This window comes from Zalophus californianus, chromosome 15 (genome assembly GCF_009762305.2).
Source record: "Zalophus californianus isolate mZalCal1 chromosome 15, mZalCal1.pri.v2, whole genome shotgun sequence".
In the NCBI taxonomy this organism is placed as follows: domain Eukaryota; kingdom Metazoa; phylum Chordata; class Mammalia; order Carnivora; family Otariidae; genus Zalophus; species Zalophus californianus.
This window is the reverse complement of record NC_045609.1, coordinates 14,834,989-14,847,557: the sequence shown is the minus strand read 5'-3', so window position 1 is coordinate 14,847,557 and position 12,569 is coordinate 14,834,989. Positions and strand designations below refer to the sequence as shown.

Sequence of the window (12,569 nt, the reverse complement as noted above, 5' to 3'; positions counted from 1 at the left end):
CCTTATGATGTTTCACCATAGTGATCTTTATCATGTTATGGAAGTCCCCTTGTGTCCTTAGTTTCCTGAGAGTTTTTATCAGAAAAGAGTGTAAAATATTTTCAAAAGCCTTGACTGTGTTAATTGAGATGATCATGTGGTTTCTTACTTTGTTGTCAATGTCATATATTACATTGATTTTTTTTCCATTTTGAACCATTATTGCATTCATGCAATAAATCTAACTTGGTCATGGTGCATAATCCTTTGAATATGCTATTGAATTCAACTTCTTAGTATTTTGTTGAAGATTTTTGCATCATGTATTCATAAGGGGTATTGGTCTGTAATGTTCTCTTCTTGTGATGTCTTTATCTAGTTTTGGTATTATGGTAATGCTGGCCTCATAGAATGAGTTAGGAAATCATCTCTCCTCTTCTACTTTTGGGAAAGTTTGGAAGGACTGCTATTAATTCTTTTTTAAATGTTTGGTGGAATTCACCAGTGAAGCCATCTGGTTCTAGTTGTTTCCTTGTTGGGTGGTTTTATTACTGATTAGCTCTCTTCACTTGGTATAGGTTTGTTGAGATTTTCTGTCTTTTTCTTGAGTCAGTTTACATAATTTGTTTGATTAGGTCCTTTTCCTTCTTTTAGGCAGATAGAATCTATTCATGTATTATATATTTCCTCCTATTATTATCATTTTTTCAAAGTCAACATGCATTCAGAATTAACTCAGTTTCTCCTCAGAGTAAAATGAAGTTCTCTACATTTTTGTTAAAATGTTAATGTTTTCCCTGAGAGTAGGTTTTACCAGCTGGAGCTCAACTCATTTACACCCAGAATTTTTGTAATGACAGGAATCTCTCTCCTTCACTGAATCATCCATTACTCATTTACATTTCAGAATAATGCATTTTCAGAAGGAAAATAACAACCAGTAGTTATTTAAAGAGCACTGCCACAATTAATCAGCTGTTTGACACCACTCTCCTCTTCAGGACAACAAGTGGATACTTGCTCTTACTACCAGGATCTATTTTACTGTATTGACTGTGGTGGTAATGGTAAATTGAAACATGTCTCACAGTTTCTGCTCTCATTAAAAGCATCATAAAATGCGGTTGAATTCCCTGATCCAAAATATTTGACTCATCAAGAGTTTTCTCACATCAGTTAATGAGTTCATTAGCTAAACTCCTTAAATTAAATCCTTTATCAGCATTATATGTAGGCAAAGATACAAAATCCTCATCCGTATATCACACAAAAATTCATAGCAATGCAAAGAGAGCAATTTCCTATAAGTATTAAATAATAACATTTCTGAAGAACTTCAACTTCCACTTAGAGATAAGGGACAGCCTGAAGAGGGGATATTGCCCACCAACCAGTAGATTCTCTTAATAGTCTCCTGTCAATGCCTTAAGTATCAGTCAACAACCAGTAAGCTGTAAAATAATGCCAATGATACCATTTCTATTCGCAGATCCATTATTTATGTAAATACTTGTTCTGTTTAGGATGTTCTAGAATAAATTAAGCAGTAAGTGACTCCTCAACTTCAGCCCAAAAGGTCTTGGAGTGAAGGTGGGAGGTATGTTGGGGATAGTGCTCAATTTGGTAGAAGTCCATCTCTTTTCCAAGCTTAAAACAAACTGTGTGTGTGTGTGTGTGTAAAGAAATCATAAGGCATACAAATTGGATGACACTGTTAAGTCTTTGACCACTGGTACTACAAGGAAACTGTCAATCAACAGACATCAGCCACAAGCAAACAGCCACTCCCAGATGAATGTAAGCCACGATGTGTGTGTGTGTGCGTGTGCATGCACACACACACACACATGCACTTGGATGTGTGTTGCGTGTGAATATGCCAACTATATGTGTGTTGCTTGTGCAATGTGAGAAAGAAATGAAAGTGCAGAGGCCAAGAGGAGAGAGGAAAGAGATGGAAAAAGGTGAGAGACATGATGTTCACCCAAGTGTGGAGCTGTGGACCATGCTGATTACAATGACCTACACATTTTTAAAATATCTTTTAGTTTTTTAAAGCTTTCAGCTTTTCAAAGTGCTTTATCCTATCTCATTTTATCCCATTTGTTATTTATTAAAAATAACAAATCCTCTGACTTTATAGCTTCAGTAGAGAACTAGAAAGAGGAGATACGAAAGTTGTCTTCTAATTCTCAAGTTGGACATGTTTTTCTTCTCTATGTGGCTTGGAGAAAAATGTGTTTCCCAGACTCTGGGTTGAGACCCTTGCCCTTGAACCAGGTGAACTCAGTCTCCCAGACACAGAATCTAAAGGGACTCTGCCACAGTACATTTGTCTGGACAGTGGAAACTTTGCTTCTTCTGCCAGCCCCAGCGAGCTCTGTCCTTGGATCATTCCTCATTCCTCACAGTCTGATTTTCCTGCTCCTCTAGATGTTGGCTCTGTTCCTGACCTTGGTGCCGGCTCAGCTTTTGCCAGTCTTCCCAAGGATACAGTCTTAGCCCCTGTTTCTTGCTTTATTGTTCTCGTGTCAATTCCAGCAGCTCAATGAGTCTTGTCTTCCTCTGCGACTGAAGACGAGCACATGGTTCTCACATTTAGTGCAGTCATCATTCATTTGTGTGTGTGTTTTTGCCAGTTGAGAAAGCAAAGCTTCGTGTGACCTGTTTTTCTCAGATCTCTTCAGTCTGTGTAAACACAGAGTTGCATCTACAGTTAGAGCCACTCCCAATATTGCTTGCACCTCAAAGACCCGCCCCCATTCCCATCTTTTTCATGAGGCTCCAGAGGGTTCTCACTTTGGTTTTCACGTGGTGTCTGCTCATTTTTCCTCTCTTCTTCTGAACTCTGCTCACCCTCCTTTTGGCAATATGCCTACACTTGATACAGCCCATCAATGATTATAAACTTCGTGAGGATGGCCATGTCTGGTGAATGTCAAGGGCACTGCCATGCATGCCAAAGGCACTGTACCCCTTCTTCACTTCTACTAAAGCTTCCTTTGCCCTTTCTTACCACTTTTTTTGCCTTTTGATGCTATTAAAGCTGTTTCAACGGTTGCCAATTCTTAAGGCCCTGACCTCTGCCTCTAGAGTGCTTCTGGATGCATCCCTCTGATGATGCTGGTAATATGCCAGGGCACTTGAGGTACTAGAGCTTGGCCACATTCTACAGAGGCCCCATTGGGCCAGACACCTCTGGTATTATAGCAAAATCCCTTTCCTCTACTTTCACACTAACCTCTGTTAAACAACTATCTGAACTTTAGACAATGGTTATATACTAGATTATATGTGACCAGGAAATCTACAGTATGGTTTTAGAGTCTTTAGAGATGCTACAATGTTAGAATCAATCTCTCCCCATGCTCTCTCTACCCTTTTTACTCTCTTCACTGCCCCCTCCTTGGTCCTTATTTACCTCTGACCATTTCAAAGTCTTGCATCTCTCTCTCTCTTGGTCTCATTCCCTCATACTATGAAGAGATTGTCTTTGGGGGTGAATGTGATGAATCTGATGAGAGATTGCCTCAGAGCAACCCAGATTTCCACCATTCCAACTCAGCAACCGCAGAGGAGACAAACCACTTCTCTCTTTCAAAAGCCATACACAACATCTCACCAAAGACAAAATTTGTCCCAGTTTGAGTCATGTACTTTTCCTTGGGTCAATCACTGCAGCTTGGAGATAAGATATCGAGACTGAAAATATCATTAAGTCATTATAAAAGATAAGGTGGGGCAATTCCACAAAGAAGGGAAAACACTGCTACCAGAGGAAGGGAGTAAGGAATGCTGGGCAGGGATAAAAAACAAAACAAAACAAACAAACAAAAAAACACAGTAAATGCTCAGCTGAAAAACAAATGTCTTACAAAGTTTATGGAGAAAACCTTAATTTTTTTTTGGCCACACAACTCTGCCTGGAACTCGGAGATGAATCCATGGAGGTGGGTCAGAGCAATAGCTTCTGGGCAGACGTACTCCACACTCTCCCATGCCCAACCATGACCGGGGCTCAAATACAGGGCATAGCTGTATGCCAACCTTCTTGGCCTGGATGAGTTCTTTCTTAGCAGACTCTTTAATCTTCCATGCCATAAACTCACGGCGGGCCGCCCCAGTGTCAGACCTACAAGCATGTTCAGGGTGTCTAAATCCTAAGATGAGTAATCCTTGGGACTCTGGAAGATGCGTAATGTCTTGTCTTTTCCATAATTATAGGGGGGAATTACATATCTGCTTCTATCAATGTCTAGGATTCTCTCAGTGATTAATTACTTGGAATTTCTGTAAAGTGTTTTAAGGTCTTTTCAAATGATAATGATGTAAGTAGAAAATATCTAATTAATACATGTCATGATTTTGGTTCAGTTAAAGAAATTTATGAATTTTTTGTGTGTGTGTGCAATGCTATATTTTACAAAATGCTGCGGACAGAAACTTTCTTTCTCTAAATCAAGGCAGTTATATTTCTGGGATCATTTATATATGACCCTTACCAAAAGCAGGATCACGGAATGGAGGACATTTAGACATTGTTTCTACCATTCCACCAAGCCCTAAACTTATTTTGTCAGATTAAAAGATTGTATCTAGATTGTTCCATTTTTTTCTAGATCCCACATTATCAAAATTTTAAGCAAAAAGAAAAATGATCTGAACTGACCTATGGAAATACAATTATAACACGCTTTTGTATAGCTCAGGGAAGAAAGCATTAGATGTTGAGGATTCAGTTAGTAAGGCCTTACTTTGGTTTCTTTTGTTTATGAAGACAGCTCAGGGCATGGTAGCTGTTGACTCGAAAATTTCTATGTCCAGCTTCAACCTTTCTTTGATGTCCTGATAGTACAAGCCATTGTCTCCTCAACACCTGCGTCTGTCATCGTCATAGATCCATGGAAGAGAATCCTTAATTCTTCCCTCCCTAAATGTGCCCCCTCCACCAAGTTTCCTCTCTCCATTGTTAAGATATCTCTCAGCTTGGACCCACCCTTCTAGCTCCTATTTTGTGGTGCTTGGGCTCGGACTCGACCATCCCCATTCCTGCTTTGCGAGCCGCTCCCCTAACAGGTGGGGGATGCTAATGGGAGACTTCAGCCTGAGGGAGGAGAAGGGGACTCTCGCTGTTTCTGGTCTGCTTTCTCTTCTGGTTCTGTCTTCCTGTTCCTGTCACTGTGACCTTGACAATGCTGTTTCACCTGGCCGCAGTTCATTCCACCACCAGCAGGGACTCCAGCCTGAAGTTTTTCCAGATGTCATTACACCTCCAGAGAGAAACCAGCAGCACCATCCACCTGGCACCCCCTTCTCAAAGGTCTGGATCCTCGTTCTTTGAGGCTCTTCCTCTAAGCTGAGAGAGGATAGCAAAATGCAGCTCCCCATTTTCATCTTACTGTCAGCTCTATGGGACCCCTTTTCCAGGCTGCTAAGCATCATTGTTCCCTTTGGTCTCCCAGCCCTGTGAGGGAGAGCTGTTACCCAGGGGCACGACCTCAGGGATACATTCGTGCTCATTTTCCCTTTTTAGTTCTTTAATACCCAGGGCTTTTAAAAAATACTAAAATGCTTATATTAAGTTACCTCTGTTAAAATAACCGGTACGATTTCTTTCTTCTAACAGAATCAGGACTGAAATACTTTCTATCTCGCTTAAAGGAATGGCACCCACCTGTTGACTGGGGCCAAACACTGGAAGTCACTGAGTTCCCTCTCCCTACATAACAGACAGCAAATCCATTAGCAAATCTTCAATGATCCATCTTCAAAACATATCCTGGATTGGACCGCTTGTCCTCACCTCCATTTCTGCCACCTTCACCTCAGATGCTATCTATTTTTTTTTTTTTGCCTGAATTCCTGCTAGCCCCCAACCGATTTCCTGAATCTGCCCTTGCCCTCTATGTTATCAGCCCCTGGATGTCTTATCTCAGCCAGACTGATCTCTTAAAACTAACATCAGATAATGTCACTCTTCTGTTCCCAACTCTCTGATGCCCCTGTTTATGCCTTAAATAGATCCAGATTCTTTGCCTAGGCCCTCGGGGCTTTCAGGATCTGGCCCCGATACCCTGTCTGACTTTCTGTCCTCCCACACTCCCACCTGCTCACTCTCCGAAGCTACTCCAGCCCCACCTTGAACGTGCCACAGTCCCTCTCCCCTCAAGACCTGCACTTGCTGTTGCTTCTTCCCAAAGCACTCATCTCCAGGATCTTGGTACAATGCCACCTCTTCAGAGGAGCCTCCCCCTGGCCAGCCTCTCCAAATAGGAAACCTCCTCCCTATCTTCACCCCCAGCACACGAAAGCAGAGACATTTCCTGACTTACTCATCACTCCTAGCATAGAAATAGCTGTCACTGATGTGCCAAGCACAGCCCAAAGCACTTTAAATGTATCAACTGAGTTATTTTTTAAAAGATTTTATGTATTTCTTTGACAGAGAGAGGGAACACAAACGGGGGAATGGGAGAGGGAGAAGCCGGCTCCCCAATGAGCAAGGAGCCCGATGTGGGACTCGATCCCAGGACCCGGGATCATGACCTGAGCTGAAGGCAGACGCTTAATCAGCTAAGGCACCCAAGCGCCCCTTAACTGAGTTATTTTTCATAGCAATTCAATTAAGTAGTTATGTTACCATTCCTACCTTAATATGAGAAAACAGAGGCACAGAAAGGCGAGTATCTTGGGCGCCTGGGTGGCTCAGTCGTTAAGCGTCTGCCTTCGGCTCAGGTCATGGTCCCAGGGTCCTGGGATCGAGCCCCGCATCGGGCTCCCTGCTTGGCGGGAAGCCTGCTTCTCCCCCTCCCACTCCCCCTGCTTGTGCTCCTGCTCTCGCTATCTCTCTCTCGGTCAAATAAATAAATAAAATATTTTTAAAAAATTTTAAAAAAAGAAAGGTGAGTATCTTTCACAAGGTCACACAGCTTGAAATTGGAAGAGAATCGAAAGATTCAAATACAGAACCTCTGGTTCTAGAACCCAAGCTATTGATGTCCCCGGTAGTCTGCCTCCTGTTGCATTAGGAATTCAGTAGATATTTACTGAATTAATAAATACATAGCTAAACATATGTGTTTTAGAGTCATTAAGTCCTGGACGGGATCTTGGCTCATTTGCTCACTATCTAAGTGAGTTCTTGATTTTTCATCGCATTTCTACAATTTACCTAGAGGTATGCTATTGGGTCAGTTAGTTAACCTCTCTGAGCTACAGTTATTTGTAAAATAAGGTTAGAGCAATAGTCCCCTGACAAATGAATAAACAAACAACAAAAAGCAGAAACAGACCAGTAACTACGGAGAACAGACTGGTGGTTGCCGGCGGGGAGGGGTGGAGGGAGTGTGCAAAATGGATGAGGGGAGTCTGAGGTGCAGGCTTCCAGGTACAGAAGGAATAAATCACGGGAATAAAAGGTACAGCATAGGGAATATAGTCAATAGTATTGGGTTTTTGGGTTTTGGGGGTTTTTTGTTTTTTTTTAGAGAGGGAGAGAGAATCCCAAGCAGGCTCCATGTCCAGTGCAGAGCCCAACGTGGGACTCAATCTCACAACCCTGAGATCATGACCTGAGCTGAAATCAAGAGTCGGCTGCTTTAACCCACTGAACCACCCAGGTGCCCCTCACCCCACCCCCGTCAATAGAATCATAATAGCATTGTATGGTGGCAGATGGTAGCCACACCTGTGGAGAGCATAGAGAAAAAAATAGAATTGTCGAATCACTATGTTGTACACCTGAAATAATGTCACATTGCGCATCAACTGTACTTCAATTTTTTTAGGAAAGAGTAGTATTTGCCTCAGAGGACCATCGTGGGGATACAAGTTACTGCAGGAAAAGTGCCCAGTGCAGAGCTTGAGCTGGAAGTAAAGATTAGTTTAGATATTATATTCTTGTTATTATTATTATTATATACAGAAACTCCTCAGGAGAACTTTGAGAACTTTAAAATCCTTTATAAGATAACATCACTCTAATCGGTATAGATTTATAATTCTGTTCTCTATGTAGTTCATTTGGTTGCAGATAACTGAAATTGACTCTAAGTAGGTCAAGAGGCTAAAATAGGTATTCTTGGAGAGGTCAGTGGTGTATATCACTGAATCCAGAGAAGAAAGGAACAACTGAGCCTCATTAGGAAGAGCAACAGCAAGAGATGTTCTAGAGAGCTCAGTCAGCTTGTGGACTTCTCTTCTATAGCACTGCTGTTAGCATGACTCAGCTCCGGAGACCACAATTGTGTGTACCTCCCATAAATTTCCAAATTTCTAAGAAAGAATCTGATAGACTCTGTTCAAGGAGGGCCAGAGATCCAAAGTTAACCTAAGCAGGCATGACTGTGCAGATCCACTCATGGGTGTCGGGGGAAACTTCTCTTATGGAGAATTGCTGCAAACCAGGGAGGCATCCCAGGATTTTTCTCTGAAATTATACATGTTGGCTGCCCACCCCCACATATGTTTACTCACACATATTGAAAGATGGCTCTGCCTAACGTAGTCTAATTATCACACATAAAATCGCTACTTCGCACATCACTTTCCCAACCAGAGACAACTCAAAGTCACATTCAGCCATTGCCTCGGGATTCAGTAATGTCATTGAGATCCTGTTTTCCCAGGCCAAGATGTCTGTTTGATATAAATTCCTCCACGGTGATTCTGTCCCAGATCACAGTAACCCCAGAAACCATGGGTACATTTAACCACTACCACAAAATGGTAAAGAACAGGAAGAGAGGGATACCTGGGTGGCTCAGTCGGTTAAGAGTCTGCCTTCAGCTCAGGTCATGATCCCAGGGTCCTAAGATCGAGTCCCGCATCAGGTTCCTTGCTCAGTGAGGAGTCTTCTTCTCCCTCTGCCTGCCGCTCCCCCTGCTTGTGTGCTCTCTCTCTCTCTCTCCGACAAATAAATAAATAAATAAAATCTTAAAAAAAAAAAACAAAAACCAGGAAGAGAGACGAAAAGGGAAAAGAAAAAAAGCCATAATTTATTTGTTAAAATGGAGGTTGTAACTGTTCATTCCTCACTAGCAAGCAAAGGAATGGTGGCAGAGGCCGTAAGTATTCGTTTCTTGAGTTGGCCAAGAGGTCACAGCAGGTGTTGATGATTTCCCTTCTCTCCCATTCAGTTCATGGTGCCATTACCCCTCACCCAGAATCAAGAACAATAACCCAGCCAGGGTTCACAGTTGTTTTTCCTTGGGCTTGCTCCCAATGCAAAGCAAGAATATATATGAGAAAAGTGATCAAACAAAAAGTCAAGGCTCTTCTTTACCTCTTCAGTTATCTCATGGAGGCATACCTGTAATTTGGCAATCTAGATTTTGAATGTAGAGGGAGGGTCAGCCATGTCACATGATAAACTTCCTCGTACACTCAGAGTTATAGATCAGCCACCAGAAATGATTTTTAGCTTAACATTAAATGATAAATATTAAATATTAAAATGATAGAGGTGTACATTAGGACCATCTCCCCTTATCTGTTCCAGAGGAGAAGCCTGGGGTTTTCCACTTAATGTCCATGGCAGGGCTTTCTGTAAAACAGTTCTAGCCTTAGTACTTCTTGACCTTAGTCAACACCTCCCTAGTCAACTTTCTTTGTGCATTGGGTTAACCTAAACCTTTAGTTCTGAGAGACCTGAGATTTTGATGAGCCAACCTGTGAGTGTCAGGTGGTTTTCCATGACCTGCCATGGAAACGCAAGGGTTTCTTCCAGTTCCAACCATCCTTCCCCAACATGGCAGCTGACTATAATGACTGATAGTCAAAGGCCATCATCCCACCCACCCCTACTACTATTTTTTTTTCTAATTTATTTAGTCATGTTAGTCACTTTTAATGATGAGATAGCAGTCTCAGCTTTCCATTCAGCAAAACTTTTACTGTGATCCAGGGTAGGAGTATTCCTTCTTTAGTACTAATATCTCCAGAACAGAAGAATTCAGTCACATGGGAATTTAGAACAAATATTTCGAGAGTGAGTCATCAGGCGAAATGGTGAGAGGCTCCACTTCCATTTCTGTGTTTTGTTCTGAGATCTGTATTTTCTGGCAGTTAGTAAGATGGCAGCATGTATTTCTGGCTGGTTAGAGCCCAGAGCGCATCTTGCAAGAAACGCCAAAACATACTGTGGCACTGTTTGTCAATTTGCATTGGCCCTTGAACAACACAGAGGTGAGGGGCGCCAACCCCCATGCAGTCAAAAACCCACGTATGACTTCTGACTCCTCAAAATCTTAACTACCTACTAATAGCCTACTCTCAACCGGAGCCTTACTCATAACAAAGAGTCTATTAACACACATTTTGTATGTCCTAGGTATTCTATACTGTATTCTTACAATAAAGAAAGCTGGAGAAAAGAAGACATTGTTAGGAAAATCATAAAGAAGAGAAAATGCTCTTACAGTACTGTACGTTATTTGTTGGGAAAAATCCATGTATAAGTGGACCTGCACAGTTCAAACCCATGTTGTTCAGGAGTCAAAAGTTTATAGAGTCATGTGATCACCACCGTGATCCAAATATAAGACATTTTCATCACCTCTAAAAATTCCCTCATTCCCTTGCTTTCCTCTGCTTTTGAAGGCAAGATAACAGATTCAACATTAGCCTCAGCACCCTCGATGATGGAAGGTTTCCAGATAATTACGTTTCTTGCCACCAGAAAACTGCCTGGTCCCTGGAGCTGTGTCAGGTATTCCGGGTAGATGATGGTTGGCAAAGCAGACATTCAGAAAAAGCAATGACTACTGACTCTTGTTAATGGTAGGTCCCTGTTTCTGAGGCCAGGCAGGTCCTCAGTTTCTACCACCATCACCTTTTTATCCATGAGACTACTGCTCAAGCTTGGGGCTGGCCAGGGAATCGATGCTCACTGCCATATAAGGGGCTATTTTATTAATCTATATATCAGCAGCAGTGTCTTCATGGAAGGCCTTCCGCTGAACATTTAAAAGGAACACAAGCAAGTGATTAGTGGAATAATGAGAAGAGATGTTATGGGACAAATAAAGTCTTTGGGAAGCTCTTGACAGTGGACTATGTTAAAATGTATCAGTCAAGGGCAGAGTCAATGTTGCACATGAAGCATCTTACCTAGGCGCTGGCCTGGCACTTGGATAGGCAAAGTAAGAATGGAAACTGGAGGACCATAAAACTATCAGCCACGGCGTGAAGATTTTCCTGGTACACGCTCGTTAACCATTCCATGTCTTATCTTGTACGCAGGTGGATAACTCGGCATGGTCATATCATTAGGCAGGTGTGTATCCCAAATTTGAGTGAGGCCGTCCTTTTCTCTTGAGTGTGGGGCACATCTTCCTGATTCTTCGCGCATGGAATACTTCTGAATTGTGTCCTTGATGTTACAAACGTTATGTCCTGGAGACCAAGTCTTCCTTATATCCCCCCAGTAACTGTTGTTATTTGAATAGGCAACTAATTTGGTTCGACTTGAAGCAGGAAGTTAAGTCCAGCGCCCTCTCCGTTCCGTTCCTCTGTCCCCAGTTGAGGGACTTGAAACCTGTCCCTTGCATAAGTCTTCAAGGGTCAACCACAGACTTAAACTAATTGTATATATTCAATGGTCGCCCTCTGTGCCCCGTGCTGTCCAGGATTTTCTCCTCACATCCGGTAAATAAGACGTCTGTCAGCCTAAAAGCCACAGAGCATGGGACCCTAACTCCATGCTATTTCTTCCTTCCAGGTGCTGGCTTCCCTTCCGAGTCGGCCTGCTCTGTGTACACTCTACGTTGCATTCGGTGTTGGCAATGCTCATCATCACTGGCCGTAAGAGGTGATTCAGCCATAACATCAGTGCAACTGACCAGTTCAGTTTTAATCCCTCCCGGCCCCTCATTGCTTGCGTGAACTTAGGCAAGTTTTTAAATGCATCTGTATTTAAGAAAGTTTCTTTGTCTTTAAAATGGAAAATAATACATGCGTGCTTAGGGTTGTTGAAAGGATAGGTGTATATAATACCTCTAAAGTGCTTGGGAATATTGCTATTATTGTTTTCTATCCGGGAGTGTTATTTTTGTGCCATTTTTAAGATTTCTCCCAACACTTTTAGTCACTTCCTCAATGAATAATTACTGTGATTCATTTGAAATGTTCAGGCAACTTGTCATCTAGGAGAGCAGTAGATGAAATTCACTGATAAATTTTCATAAATGTAGTAAATCCCCAAGTCACAAATCACCATTCTCCTTTCAGGTAATGTTTCCCTAGTTACTCAAACACTATATTACTTTGTATCCTATTTCCAATGTGCCAAATATTGTGATTAATAACTACTTCACAAACAGTTAGAATTGAATTTATAGGTTTTTGCAAGTCACTCTCAAACATTTATTACAATTCCCTGTTAAGTTAAAAAATGTTAGAGGTGGCCTTTTTACAGTCCTCTGTTGGAGAAATATTTACTGACTGCTTACTACTTCCAAGAACAAAAATTAAAAGACAGGATTGCCTACAAAAACCTTGTGATGTTTTCGATGGTGTTCAAAACATTTATTTTATAAGTTTACCTTATTTAGATCAGAAAAGCAAATGCCTATAATAATGCGTAAAGGTGA

General features: G+C 41.8%; 1 long non-coding RNA gene across 1 annotated transcript in view; it reads left to right on the top strand.

Moving 5' to 3' along the window:
* Window positions 1–11,858, top strand: part of LOC113918209 — a 68,625-nt gene extending 56,767 nt beyond the window's left edge. Inside the window, exon 3 of the long non-coding RNA XR_003518475.2 lies at window positions 11,699–11,858. This is a non-coding gene — a long non-coding RNA (uncharacterized LOC113918209). The remainder of the gene's footprint in view (window positions 1–11,698) is intronic.
* Window positions 11,859–12,569: the final 711 nt, after the last annotated feature.